The sequence below is a fragment of the Rhea pennata genome, chromosome 3 (assembly GCF_028389875.1).
Source record: "Rhea pennata isolate bPtePen1 chromosome 3, bPtePen1.pri, whole genome shotgun sequence".
Taxonomy (NCBI): Eukaryota; Metazoa; Chordata; class Aves; order Rheiformes; family Rheidae; genus Rhea; species Rhea pennata.
In genome coordinates, this window is record NC_084665.1 from 19,236,309 (window position 1) to 19,251,430 (window position 15,122).

General features: G+C 45.6%; 1 long non-coding RNA gene across 1 annotated transcript; it reads right to left on the reverse strand.

Moving 5' to 3' along the window:
• Positions 1-12,243: 12,243 nt before the first annotated feature.
• On the reverse strand, positions 12,244-14,910 carry LOC134139146 (uncharacterized). The gene is made up of 3 exons (XR_009958083.1): positions 14,708-14,910; positions 14,439-14,568; positions 12,244-13,133 (listed from the first exon to the last, which is right to left on the reverse strand). It is a non-coding gene; the product is annotated as an uncharacterized LOC134139146 (long non-coding RNA).
• Between the last annotated feature and the right edge of the window lie 212 nt (positions 14,911-15,122).

A 15,122-nucleotide genomic window follows, 5' to 3' on the forward strand; every position in this document is an offset into this window, starting at 1 on the left:
GTGCGGGGGCTCATGCAGATCCCACAGGGGCCCTCCGAGGGCTCCCTGCCACCAGGACCTGGTGTTGGTCCCTTCAGGTTTCGGCATCCCGATTCTCTCCGTAATCCGCGGAGGGGAGCCGAGCTGATCCCTTGGAGGAAGAGCCTCGCGCGCCTGGCGGCTGTGCGGGAGCGGCTGGTTTTTAGTCCCGTGAAGCTGCTCTCAGTCCTGGCGGGCAACAGCTAACAGAGTTTGCTCATGTCACCGCATCCGTGTCCCGAGGGATGGATGCACAGGTGCGTAACTCCTCTAACACCAAGTGAAACTGATGGGTTGGCGGATCAGCTCTGCGCACGGTGGGGCAGTCGGAAGAAAAATCTGGGAGGGGAGATTGACTGAGGCTTTCCACCCTCACATCATCTCTGAGGGCCTGCAGGTGGGAGAGGAATGTCTCAACCTGCCCTCCTCAGAGAGCTACATCTGCTTCTCGGTCTGACCCCTTTGCAGGTCCTGCGCGGTTCTCACTACATCTGAGAGGGAAAAGCCCATCACAGGCAAAACTTGGGCCCACACCTCTTGCCTAGAAGGTGTCCCCTGAGGAGACTCTTGATGCAGGATGAAAATTTATTCCTGTCACAGACTGGCAGTCCTCAACTCTGTGGGGCCTCAGGCTGCCACCAAAGCAGGGCTGACTCAACCCTTCACTGCCCAGAGGTAAGTGCAGTAAGTTGACCTCCCTCCGAGCAGGTACCAGAGCAGGACGGGGGGACGCAGGACCTCTGGGCCTCCGGCCAGGTTTGTCTCTGTACGCCCTGCCCAAGACTGGCCTTGTCACACAATAACACCTCATGAAAATAGGGCATTTAATGGCAAAAGGAGACAGAGTGGGGTAACAGTACACCTTTTATAAATTCCTCTAGCTCCTGGGGATGTAAGGTAGTCTATGGAGCTGAAATATTAAAAATACCCTGGATTATTCATTAAACATCAATTATCATCAGTACATTTACTGTCAGATGTTTCAGTGTTGCTATTCTGCTCTAGGAGAGAACGTATTTTTAGGTTAGTTTCCTGAGGAAGGAAGTTCTTGGGGGCACACGGTTTGGTTGTCTGTCCTCCCTAGTTTGGGAACCTCCTGGTTCACTCTAGCAGATTTTAGTTTACAGAGGGCTGGAAGTCTCAAAAATGCTTCATTGCTACAGGTTTGTTAGCAAAGAGGCTGCTACAGCAGGGGGCACAGAGACAAAATCAGTGGCATCACTGCAAGAATGCTCCTATCCGGCACCAAAAAAGTCCTCCCGGGAGAGAGGAAGTGAATATTGCCTGCTACGGGAAAAGTTTCAGGCAGGGCTGCATCATCCTCAGCACCGGGGGATTCAGTCATGAGACACAAACCCACAGAAAACAGGGTTTCCCTAGTGCTGCTGCTTGCTGAGTTGGTTTTCATATGTATCTGTCGGTTATTAGTGGACTATTTATTGGACATTATTTTATTAGCGCTACTGTCCATTTTTTGTACTTTTGCAGCATTGTAAAGTTTGCATAACAAATTTTGTTGTAAGGATAAAATTAGCCTCATTTGCTAAACAGAATGTTCCAAGGTTCCAGTTCCAAAAGAAGATCTAATTTCCCCTTGCGAGAACCCGAGGCAAAAGTAAATTGATATTAACTGTAAAGGCAAACATAAACAAGAACTTATAATTTATCATTAAAATATCTTTAAAAGGCTCTAGAGTCCTAAAAGCAAAAGTTGGGCACTGTATAAAAGAGTTATGTTTCTGAGATGTATCCATTCAATAATTAAAACAGCATCTATGAAATATAGATGTAAGATATTAATAAATTAAATTAAATTAAAGCCACTGAAAGCCAATTATCTTGTAAAAGATCTCTGATAGCTAAACTAATGAGATGTAGAAAGATTAATTTAGATCTCCATTTTAGGAGGTGATTATAAATTGCTATAATACCACATCCAGTTACTAGCTTGTTATTGAAACTTGTGAAATATATTTGGAAGGGCTTTTAAATATTCAGAACAAGATAGAAATTAGAAATGAGCTAGAAATAATTAAAAATTGGCTGTCTTGTCACATTTCAGCTTTAATCCTATTACATTTTCTAGTTTACAAAGCTTTAGATGTCTCTCAAAGTATTGATCCGCAGGGACTATGGGGTTTATAAGCAGGGATTTATGTATTTTGATAGTTACAGTCAGGGGAGCTTCAAATATTTCTTTTTATTGTGCATATTTTGGGACTTGTTTCATTTCAGGATGGTTGCGTCTGCCGCAGGCACTGGCTGATCCAGTTCTTCGGCCTGAGTAGATGCAACGGGATCAGCCAGTCTTTGGGGGCCAGAGAGGAGAGGGCGGATGGAGAGGTGGCAGCTCTCCAGCAGTACCAAACCAGACGAAGCTAACGGGAGCCAGGGCCAGGAGAAGGGAGGTGGTGTCTCGCCCGGCAGGTCTCTGACTGCGGGACACCCCGCCAAGCAGACCCGGGTACGGGGAGGCAAGACGGGTGTGGGGAAGGAGAGCTCCCGAGGGCTGCAGAGAGAGACACCGCATCCGCTCGGGCGATGCCCGGGCTGAAAATAGGCACAGGCCGGACACGTGCCCTGGGCAAGGATCATCTGAGCTTGCCTTGTTCTGCCACATACACCCGGAGAAATCCCGCGTGAACGAAGCTAGAAGGAAAGAGAAGGCTGCACCTCAGCGTCTGCTGGCTACTGAACTGAAATAAAGCCCCTTCTGTGCTGGGCAGAGCACAAGGATGCTGGTGGGACAACACAGGTCCACGACATATAATCCTGCCCTTGCCAGTAAGCAGCTATAGGGTTTGCACTGGAGCTCTGTGTGGGCTGAGTGAGAGCAACCGCCCAGCAACCCACCATCCTCACCCAACTGCGCTCGGGGTTTGCTCTGCCTTGTCCGTGGGGTGCTGAATGGGTGCTCTTGGCTGCACTTCCACAGTGAGGAGCTCGCAGCAGCGCACCCTTCCTCCGAGCACCATGAACTTCTCCTGACCCTCGAGCAAAAATGCAGCGTAGGAGAGTACAGCCCGGGATGATAGCAGAGGCCTTGAATCCACAGGCACAGGGCGATACCAGCAGCTCCAGGGCTATAAACAACTCAGGAGCTGGCGATTGCTGGTGTTGCTGGAGGAATGCAGCCTTGGGGGCTGGGAAACAGCAGCTGAGGGGCAGCACAGCCAGCAAGGAGCAAGTCTCCAGGGTGCATAAAGCTCTCCAAAGACAGCCAGTGCAGAGGCTTGGGGCACTGGGAGCAGCGGCAGAGGAGCGAGGCGAGGAGAGCTTTAGAAAAGGCGCGAGTGCCAACAGCCCCAGGAGGACCCTAGAAGAGGAGGAGGAGGAAAGGAGGAAGAAACCCCCACTACCATCCTGGCAAGGCAGACCAAGGGGCAGCACCGTTGGCGAAGGACTCGGGGTGCTGCGACACCTGCAAGCCTGCTCCCTTCTCCTGGAGGCAGCCAGCACCGCCGAACCTGGGTGCCTGGGACAGCGGATGGGTAAGCACAATGCGGGGGAAGTGGTAGCACCTGGAGGGGGACTTGCATGGCAATTTTGACATTGATATTGTTGAGGATTTTTTCTTCTATCCCCTTTCTCTGTGCTGCTGCAGATGATATAGTCTATAATTGTTAGCATCTCAGTTAGTGAACTAGTGAGAAATCTTTGATCTAATCGTCAAAACTTTTACTTGGACAAATGACAGATTCTCTCACATAAAGTATTTCCCTCTGGCCCACATTCACGGCACTGGCTGTGGTGCATCGTACCAGTGGCGAAGGCAGGCGACTGCCCTGCGAGCCCTTACGGCGTTCTGGCACGTAGCCCTGCGCTGGGAGCCCTTGCAGCTCTCGGAGCACAACAAGGAGCAAGGCTAACCCATGTCCTATGGTCCTGGCAAGGATCTTGGTTAAAGTTGTCACCCAGTTTGGTGGGCAACTGGAGCAACTCTTTAAAGACTTATTGAAAATCTTGAAGCTGGAAGTCCTGCGGGGGAGAAAGCCCCCTGCCTTCTCACTAGGAGGAGAAATCCTCTGTGAATCGCTCTAAGCATTACTGGGCACAGGGACAAAAGCTGTCCACCTCCATGGTGAGAAGAGCTACATTAGAAAGCCCTGTAAGTGTCCTTGCATGAGAAAAACCTCTGGAGAGAAGAGACACACTAGAAAAAGAACAGAACAGCAGCCTAAATTTGGGTGAGCCTCTGTGGTCTTCTCTCAGCCTGGCTGAGTTCTAGCTTAGAGCTGGCCTTTCTGTAAAGGAAGGGGAAAAACAGAAAGCTGGAAATACCTTTAGGGAAGCTGAGAAAGAAGAAAAAAAATCTCTTTATATTTAGATCCATCACAGTTGGAAGTGGAAGTCATTTCTCTCCACGCTCTTGGAAGAAATGACAGAGCTAGGGAACTGGGTTATTCAGTGGGGACCAAATCCCTGGGGTCCGAACTCCTGCAAAAGTATCCAGCAGGCAGAGCAAGAGTTTGCAAAATTAAAAGAAACCACCAAGTCAAAACTCTTCTCCCGAAAATTCTTAAAATGTGCAGGAGCATGGGCTGTGTGGTTAGTGGCCAAAAGTTTAGCTGAAGAAAAACAGACAGCCCAAGCAGAAATTCAGAACCTAAAGGAGGAAAATGACAAACTGAAAGCTGAAGTAAAGGCTCAACGAGTTAAACTAGAAGAGGGTAAAACACGAGAAGGAGTTGCAGCTGTGGAACAAGTTAGAAGTGTCTTGCAATATCAAGAAGTATGTGAACAAAAAAAAGCAATCCTGAATGAAAATCAGCAATTAAAAGAAAGACTAGCTATCAGTACAAAAGCTGTAGAGGAGGTTCAAGGAGCAATCCGAGTACTAGTGCAAAATATACAGAACCTAAAAGAGAAGGGCACAGACCACCAAGCATGTGAAGCCAAGGTGGAAAAGTTAAAAGCAGCATTAGGGGCAAAGCGCGATGTGGTCACAGGCCTTCCTAAAGCACCCTACAGAGGTGAGGATGAGCCTTGGGACAGAGAAACATGGACTGACCAAGGCAATAACCCGTCTTTAGAGCAGTGTAAGACTCCAACCCCATATGCTGTAGGTTTTGAGACATGGGAAAGGTTTAAAGGAAATCCAGTTTCCCTTGCCACTGCTCAGGTCACTGTGAAAAGGGAAGGCGGAGGCACAGAAGAAGGGAGAAGAAGGGGGAATGTCCAGCCACATGGAGATCGAGTTATTAGGCGAGAAACAACTGCTAGTGATCTGACTCCATACCAGTTAAAGCAAGGGAGCTGCAAGGAGAGGAATGAGCAGTCAGCAAGGAGCACCTGGACAAGGGAAGCTGGGGTGGCCTGGGGGAGAACAAATGCCGGTAAGGGGAAGAGAAGCCCCAGGGAGAGAAGTGATGTAGAGGTGATGCAAACTGTTGCCTCCTCCAATGTGACTCCTCAATACTCTTCCACCGGAAAAGTGACAAGGGGAAGGTGGCAGGGTAAGAAGCAGTGGCAGAATAGCACTACAGCCCAAGTCGTGGTAAGAAATAACGTGGCAAGAAAGGAGCTAAACACAATGCGAGTGGACATATGGAGGCAGCTTCGGAAGCAGGGGGAGGATATGACTCGCTGGGACAACGCTCCTACAGGCGTTTTGCTGGATCGCTTGTTGGAGATCAGTGGGAGAAGGGAGGAAAGTGGGCCCGGGGCCCCTGCCCTCCCGGTTGTAGTCTAGGGAGATCTGTCCCCCGCCTTCCTCGGGCTCGTGGTCATGTCAGAACTGGACCATTGGGGAAGGCCCACGGCACTGGTGGGAGTGGGGGATCAGAAACAAGAGCCCAGTGGCTGCTGCGTGCAGCCACACACCCATGTGACACAGCCTGGGTGCCAGGTGCAGGCTGTGCCCGATGCAGATTAAGAGGTCTATTCTGACACAGCAAAAGCAGGAAAAGAACAGAGTGTTAAATGGATTTTTACCAGAGAAACGAAGAGAAAGAAGTTGAATTTTCCAGCAGAAGAAGGCAGTGTTTCTGCAAGGACAGAGACAGCGTTAGCACACATTGCTGCTGCTGCTGCGCAGCTACAGCTGCCCTGGCTGCCTGGGCAGCCTGGGAGCAGCGCCGGGACACCAACCCCTCCATGGCAGAGCTGCAGAGGCACTTTGGGGAAATGAGCAGCTTTAAGGCAGGCTGAAACCCTGCAGCTAGCCCAGGCTGTAATGCTTACTAGCTGCCACGGTCTATTAGCAGCTTGGGCTATAGTACTTGCTAGCAGTGATGTGCAGCAGTGGGATGGAGAAAGAGCTCCAGGTACGAAGCACTGTGCAAGAAAGACAGTCCGAGTCCAAAGCACGGTGTGAACCCTGCGGGTGGAGAAGCGAGGAGAAAAGCGAGTAGCATCTTCTCTGTGGCACCTTTAACATGCTTGCCAGACAGGTTTGCAAGTAAAGAGAAAAGCCACGTACAAAAGAATACCTGTCTGTTATGAGAGGCAAAGCAGCTAGATCAAGAGGTTCAAGCAGAGCAAATTCAAAAGATATCAACTATCAACATTAAAGAAGCAGTATATGCTTAGCATTAGTATTGTTAAATTCAGTATTGTCGTCTCAAGTAAGTGTATGGGACTATATGCCTGAAAGAAATTTAGGAGGGGTTTCAAACAAATGGAAAAAAAGGATTGAAAAAGAGGAATGCTAACCAAGTGCTGTCGATACTTAAAAATGGTGAATTAAGCATGTGTACATGAAGGTTTGGGGAGGGGGGGAAGTTAATGATAAAATATTCTGATTGACCTGAGATAGCTTTCATTTTGAAAGTCAACAGTTAGCTCTGTAATACATAATTTTAATTGATGTGTTGACACCAACATTTTTTTATAGTGAAGAAAAAGTAAATAAAAAAGATATAGAAAGATCATCGTTAAACTTATATATTACTGTAATGAGTGCTCATTTAAATTAAAACATGAAGTTCATCTGTTACAGAGAAGAGATGGAACCAGTGAAAAGCAAACATGGATGGCGTATTGGTGAGCAGTTGTTTAAGAATATTATCTAATGAATTAGATAAAAATGTGGAAGCAAATGCACAATTTATTAGATATTTATCATCATAAGAAAGCTCTACAGATGTAAATTTTTTAGCTTGGGTAATTAAGATTACTGTTAATAACAATCTTTACAATTTTTGTCTTCCATAGGTAGCGCAGAAAAACAAGTAACCATTACAAACCTATGAATATTACTAGTTGCATGTTGCTTAGCTTTTCCTTATCTGTTTTTTTTTATTTTGTTTAATTATCATATACTTATAAATGAAGGGAAAAGTATTATCGTTTTTTTTTTTTAGATCGATTGCTGTGTGGCTGAAATTCAAATGAGAAAAGTTTGAGTAAACTGAGGTAACATGGAAAAAAATGGATCCAATTTAAAGGGGTCTTCATCTCCAAACAAGAGAAACCCTGTTTCCCTTGGTGAGGACAGACATACCCCCTATTACGAACAGTGAACATTATTAATAGATCACAAGCATATGATGCTACACCTGTATATGTAACACAGAAAACATGTAACTGTGACTGTGTAGCTGCAAAAATATAATATTATGAAAAGCAAAGATAAATCAATTAGATATAGAAATTTCTACTACAATTAATTATGTTTTTAAGTTATATACCTTTAGAGTAGCTTTACAATGCTGGGACTGGGAAGACTGTTCTCTCACATAGAATAATTTTGAGTATATTTTAGAACACCTGTGTATAAATTGATGGCATTTGAACAGGTAGAAAACCAAGAGTTCCTCAGTTATGGCAATATCAAAAATACTACATACGTGTATGATATGTAATCATGTATTGGTCCAGTGAAATATTTTTTTGTTACAAACAAGACGATTAGGTGATTTTAGAAACACATAGCGGGAGTGTTTCTGCAACTAGAGCCCTACAGAAGCAAGGACGGGCAGTGCAGCAAGGTGGAATGACCCAGACCACCTCTTTGGAAAGACACCAGCAAGAAGGGAATCACTTACGTGTGTGAATTAAACATGAGCGGATATTAGTTTTCAAACGTTGGATCAATGTTTAGATCAAAATTTAACCGGATGTGAATACAGAATTCATCCTTTGTTTCTAACGGGTCTGTAATCGTTTATGTGGGCTCTGGCTGTGTTTGTGTGCATACCCAATGTCCAGAAATGATCGAATCACCTCAGTATGTACAAGCTGCCTGATAATATGTATGTATGTAATGTAACTTTAATTGAAAGGTATGATTTGAATCATGCAATGCTTTTAGAAGTAGCACTAAAGTTAGTTGAAACTTTTATTCTGTATACTAAATGAAGCCTAGTAGCATTTGGTTTAGGTTTTAAGCTGTTGTTGCAAGTAATAGAGCATCTGGTTGTAATATTTAAAGTCCAGCTGGTAGTAAAACAAGCCACCAAAGCAAGGCTTGCAGTACCTGGCAAGAATGAGCAAGTTACTGTTATTACCACTGCAATAACAGATGCGGCAGATCATTATCAGGGGAAATCCCTCCACCAGCTAACGAAATCTTGAAGTGGGCTCTGCACCCTAGAAGTGTAATCCTGGCTGTCATAATAGTTTAGTTAACTGTGTAAATTATCCTGGCTACAAAATCAAACGCCAAGTAAATTAAGTACTGGCTAAACACCAAAGCCTGCAACACAGGCCACCCTCAGACCTACACGAGGCAAGACCGGGTAGGAAAGAGCAAATGCCTCCGAGAAGATCGATTGCTCGGTCCTGATCAGGAGCCTTGAGCCACAGGAGGGTTTGCAACATCCTTGCTGGACTCGTGAGTGGATAGTTCATGTCCATGGACTATCAGAAGTGGGACTGTAGGCCTATAGCCCACAAAGCATGATCTTGTCGTTACCACAGACTTTTACTGGCTCTTGCAAGGGCTCAGCACAGAGCCTTGTCAGCCTTGCTTTGTCTGGACTTGGCTTCTTGGCTTTCCAGGAGCTTTATGTGGGCTTGTGTAGCTGTAACAGCAATCAGCCAACAACCTGGTGATCCTCACCTGACTACGCTCCAGTAGTTAGGCTACAGAGGGCTGCTAAGATGATTAAGGGACTGGAGCATCTCTCATATGAGGAAAGGCTGCAAGAACTGGGCCTGTTTAGCCTGGAGAAGAGAAGATTGAAGGGGGATGTTATCAATGCATTTAAGTATCTGAAGGGAGAGTATAGAGAGGATGGGGCCAGATTCTTCTCAGTGGTGGCCAGCGACAGGACAAGAGGCAACAGGCACAAACTGAAACACAGGAAGCTCCATCTGAATATAAGAAAAAACTTGTTTACTTGAAGGTAGTTGAACACTGGAACAGGTTGCCCAGAGAAGCTGTGGAGTCTCCATCCTTGGAGATATTCAAAAGTCGTGTGGAGAGGGTACTGGGCAGCCTGGTCTAGGTGACCTTATTTGAGCAGGGGGGTTGGACTAGATGACCTCTAAAAGCCCATTCCCATCTCAACCATTCTGTGATTCTGTGAATTTTCACTTTGCTTTGTCCATGGGGGGCTGAGAGGCCTCCTGTGAACACCACAAAATGAGCTGTGCTCAAAAAGAGCTCGCAGCAGCACACTCTGGTGAGCTTGTCCTGACCCTCAAGCAAAAATGCAGTGTAGGGGAGTAGGGGAGTACGTCCAGGGATGATAGCAGAGGCCTTGAATCCACAGGCACACTGCGATACCGGTGGCTCCGGGGCTATAAACAACTCAGGAGCTGGCGATTGCTGGTGTTGCAGGAGGAATGCAGCCTTGGGGGCTGGGAAACAGCAGCTGAGGGGCAGCACAGCCAGCAAGGAGCAAGTCTCCAGGGTGCATAAAGCTCTCCAAAGATGGCCAGTGCGGACGCTCGGGGCACCAGAAGCAGCGGCAGAGGAGCGAGGCGAGGAGAGCGAGCCTTAAAAAAGGCATGAGTGCCAACAGCCCCAGGAGGACCCTAGAGGAGAAGGAGGAGGAAGAAACCCTCACCACCACCCTGGCAAAGCAGACCAAGGGGCAGCACCACCAGCGAAGGACTCGGGGTGCTGCGGCAGCTGCAAGCCTGCTCCCTTCTCCTGGAGGCAGCCGGCACCACCAAACCTGGGCGCCCAGGGCACCTGGGGCAATGGATGGGTGAGAGCAATGCGGGGGAAGCAGTAGCACCTGAGGGGGGACTTGCATGGCAATTTTGACATTGATACTGTGGAGGGTTTTTTTCTTCTACCTCCTTTCTCTGTGCTGCTGCAGATGATACAGGCTATAATTGTTAGCATCACAATCATTGGATTAATGATAAATCTCTGATCAGACTGTTAAAACCTTTAATTAGGCTAACAATAAATTATATTGCTCCTCATATAAGGTGTGTTTTTCTGGCCCATGTAAACCGCATAAGTTTTGGTGCAACAATCTAGGCTTTAATGAGGGCATCATGTGCTAAGCTGAAATACTGATGGAGAGAAGGACTAGCATCCGACGGCAGCCCCAGAAAACTGGGCCCAGGTGAGATCCACCTTTCACAGCCTTACCCTGGGAACCCCAGGGGTCTGAAGTAATCCTCTTCACCAGTGAGTTTTCTCATCTACTCAACTTCCCACTGGCCTTTGTGATCTTAGCTGAGTGGAAAATTCAGCTCGGGATTTCTTGTTTTTTCCCTGCAGTGCTGCCAATCCTCCAACATGTGATTAAAGGAGTCTCTTCCTCACAGTAAATGAAAATCCATGAATTACCTGACTTCTAAAGCACAGCGTCATCATTTGCAGGTTCACAAGTCACTGTTCATTAAAACCAGTGGGCACGAGCCCCATCTCCCATATCAACAGTCCTAATGTAGGGCATCTGCCTTGTTGTATCTGAGGGTTTTCAATGTACAGACAATATTGTTCTTACACGCTGCAAGCATTTAGACTCCTCCATCCTCCAACAGTTGTCCATTATGCTGAGAGAGACTGTCCATCACATGGGAACAGAGAGTAGCTATTAGCTGCAGTGGAAGGGGATGGCGTTGGAGAGGAGAGAGTGGTCCTTCCACACCGGCCTTCCTTGGTCAGGAAAATAGATAATGCAGCCATAAAACTGTGATGGCTGGTATATCCTATATTTAGCACTCATGTTAGTAAATATCTTCTAAAAACTTCTTGCCTTCTCATTGTGGGCAGTAACTTCTGCTGGTGACCATTAAAAAGGTCACCCAGGGGCCACAGCATTACCTGGTGTAGCTAACACAGCACCTTGAACCACTTTGCACCAGCTACCATCAGAGATTGATTGTTCCAAATTTGCCTACCAGGAATGGCTCTGAAATGATTTGTTTTACCTCAGTGTTTTACTTTTTTACTGTTTTACTTTTACATGCCCTGTCCTTCAATATCTCATATATCACTTTCATCAGCTCACTGTCAGTGGAGATTCATCAAGGGTCAGTGTCCCTGGAGTGAACAGAGAGACAACCCACCAGCTGAGACAAGAGACTCTGGTTTGGGGGCGAGAAGAGAAGGGAAGCCAGAAGAGGGAGGAAGGAGGGGAAGAAGCAGCTTTTAATATAGAACATAAAAAAAGAAAAAAAAAGAGAGAGAAATTATCTTTTTCACAGGCAGATCTCCAAGATCTCGTGTTCCAGGGCAAGGCTGCAAAGCTGAGAAGGTTAGTATTTACAAAAAGGGCTAGTGAGAGAACAGCAAAACCTGATTTTCTGAGAGGCGTAGGTGCTCACCTGCGCTCTTGTTCCCGTGAGAACGAAGGGTGCTCACTGCAGCTCTGCAAACCTGGCCCTAGATTTCCCATGTCCTGCACTGAAAACAGAGGGACCCACTGTGCCCGGCTGCAGGCTGCCAGCCTGGACTAGCCTAGTGAGTCAGGCGGAGCTGGAGCGTTAGACCCAATACAGTTTGTTGTTCTTCTTCAAGGCCACAAATAAACCTGTGCCTCTTCACCAGCTTTTGCTTGTTGATCCATTCCTCTGACAGTGATCTCTCCACAAGACTGCTGTCTTGAACCGACTTGCAGAGCCTTTTTCTCGTCTTACAGAGGGCTTTAAATCCCCCCTAATGCATAGCTTAACCACACTTGTCTCAGTGAAGCATGTCAATTTGTGTTGATAATTCCCTTTATCATCTAAATTTCTCTGCTGAGTTGCCTTTCTGCCTCAAAATCAGACTGAAAGACAAAGTACTTGTCTTTCATGCATATCCTGAAAGCACCAAGCATTATCACACACTACTGCACACCCCGATCCATAACTCATTAACATTTTTGCTTTATTCTTTAGTATTTTTCAAATGGACTTTGACTAAAAAGTCTGAAGCTATATTTTCCAAACTTTAAAATCCTGGCTTTAGTTCAACCTAATATCAGACACAACCTACAAGACCTGTAACTGTTCTGAAATTCCCTGAAACATGCATGTATCTGGAACGAAGGGTTTGATTCAAAATTTTCAGGAGTCTAAATATTTATTACAAGAATGGTAAAATAGTCTCTGTTAGGTTTGACATATAAATCAATTCTGTACCTTCTGCCTAATTACAATTAACCAAAGAAAATATCTTTTGAAAGAAGCAAGGAAAAAAAAATTATTTACATGCAATGATGTTTGTTTCCTTTCTTCTTTTCTTTGGCAAAGATGACAGGGAAAAACACTGTGTGTGTGCTCCAGTCTTTGCCTTCCTCTTTTTGTTCTTCTTTTCCTTTTGATGTCTGGATAAAGGAAGTAAGAAAAGATGACTTCCATAGAAACACATGCTGCAAACATCACAGCACAGCTTCTGTGTTCATTGTTCCACAGCACTTTCCATGCCTATTAAAAGGCGCTCAGATAATCAAATGGAAAGTGTTGTAGAAATGCCGTTCTTTAATACAAATCCTTTCTTCGGCTTGCAGATCCAACAAGTGCAGTGTCTGACAGTACAAGGGCAAGCTGCTTTCATGCAGGCAGGCCCAGACTAGCCATTTTTTCCTGGTCACATCACGAAGCCACAGACGAATTGCTCTCCACTACATCTCAGCTCCTTTAGATTTCCCAAATCTTCTGTCTCGTTGATGAAAACCTGTTTCCCCACTCCCCCATCCCAAGGTGCATACATTTGCATTTTCCAGGTAGAATCTCATTTGGTGATACTTTCCCCATGTTTCTAACCGCTAGATGTATTCCTAGAACAGGTAGAAGTGAAGAGAAGAGAGAAGTTAGCGTAAGGTAGGGTAGAGGCAAAACAGGAGCTGCTACAAACACCTGGATAAAGCCTTTAGGTAGGGCTCATGCAATTTTTGCAGTCCCTCTAGGAACAAGCAGTGGTATAAACCCCCGGCTGCAGGTAGCTCCCTGCAGGAATACTGTAAGTATTAAGAGTCTTAGTAGCAAAAGGCTAATCAGTGTTTCTATATTATGATTCAATGAATTCAGTAAAATGATCAATTTGGCTGGAAAAAGAATAGCAACAACAAAAGCAGGGAAACTGTTAAGACATTTAAACAACTTCTGTTTCTCTCCATCCCCTTTTCCCCCTTTTCTCTGTTATCCCCCCTTTCCTCCTCCTGTTTTGAGATATTTTTGCAACTCCTTCGATTTACTTCAAATCTGGTAGAAAAGTCTACTTTTAGTGCACAGCACAGATGTTTCAAAGGCAGCAACTGACTCAGGCTAGTCTTGTGATGGAAACTGTGTTGTAGCTTTATGTTGCTATGGCTTCTTTAGTCTACAAAATAAGACTTTAAATATGTAACTTCTAGGTCTTCCACAGCCTTCTCTTATTCCATAGAGGATGGAGGTAATCTGAAGCCAGAAAGGTGAAATGACTTCTTGGAGGTTGTAGAAGGCAGGTGGCACAGCTGGGCACAGCGCCAAGGCCTCTCCATTTCCATTGGGCTGTACTAGCCACCCTTGTTCTGACTCTACTTGATGCAAGCAAGATTTTCAACAAGTTTTAGCCCAATGCTGAGAAATGTTGATTCATTGAAACAGCCAGTGAGGACCTGCTGCATTCAGTAAAGCTTGGCCAGGATGTATTCCCCTGCAGAATTTCCCATCAGAATGATGCCCATAACAGCTCCCTCTTTCCACAGCGCAACATTCACTGTCTGTGGGTGTGACCTGACTTTATAACAGAACCTAGCTAAATAGTTTAGGGCAATGGCTTGGATAAAGTGCTCCTAGATGTAAAAGGTGACTGTGCTGACTGCAAGCTGTTCTGATCTGCTTCTTTCTTTCCTGCTCTGAGGGAAAAGAGGGGATAAAGGTAACCGAACCAGCGTTCAACATTGAAGTGCAACCCTCTGCAGAGAAGGAGACAAATTTTAAATCCCTGCCCCTGTCAGATGTAGGCATTAAGTCACATTCATCCCCTGTGCAGACTATGCATCCCAACTTCTCCAGCTAGAAACTGGCCTCTGATCTTTCTACATTCTCCTCCATATTATTTTAATAGGATGCCAGGAAAAAAAGAATCAATCAAAACATACCTGCTGCTGCTTCCCTCCTCATTTGTATCTCAGCCTCATTATGTCATCTGAACAAGAGGAATTCTCTTGGTCTATTTTAAGAAGGTAGCTGCTTTGGAAAGCTCGGAGTTTGACATCCTCAGCATGGAACCTTGGAAAAACAAAGCTGCATTATATTTCCTATAAATATCTCTTTAACCAACAACCATCCAATGAGACTAACAGCATCTGTTCTAAAGCATGACATTGCAATAAACAGTGCCTAAGTGCAAGTTTAGGAAGAACCTGACCTGAGTTTTATCTCAGAAGGAGAAGGCAGATCAAATACGAACTTGGGATCTGGACTGAGAACCTGAAGTGATAGCAAGTGTAGTTATCCCAGGATTACAGGCTGCAGTACAAGTCCAGCAGATTATACTTCAAGTCAGTCACAAACACTCGTCCTCCCTGAATCCCACAAACATCTAGTTCAGTCTCGAGAATGTTACTTGAAGTTATTCTGTAAGGACAGATCAGATCATTTTCATTAGCAGCTTTTACTAACACGGATAATAGAATGAGGGTTGTCGTGGGAAAAGCAGAAGGGTCTCCATATAAATACTAAGAAATAAGATGATTTTTACCTGCAAGAGGAGCAGTAGGGAACCAGAATGGAGTAAGAAGCCATAAACAGGAATTAGAGAAAAACATTTGTTTTTATAATCT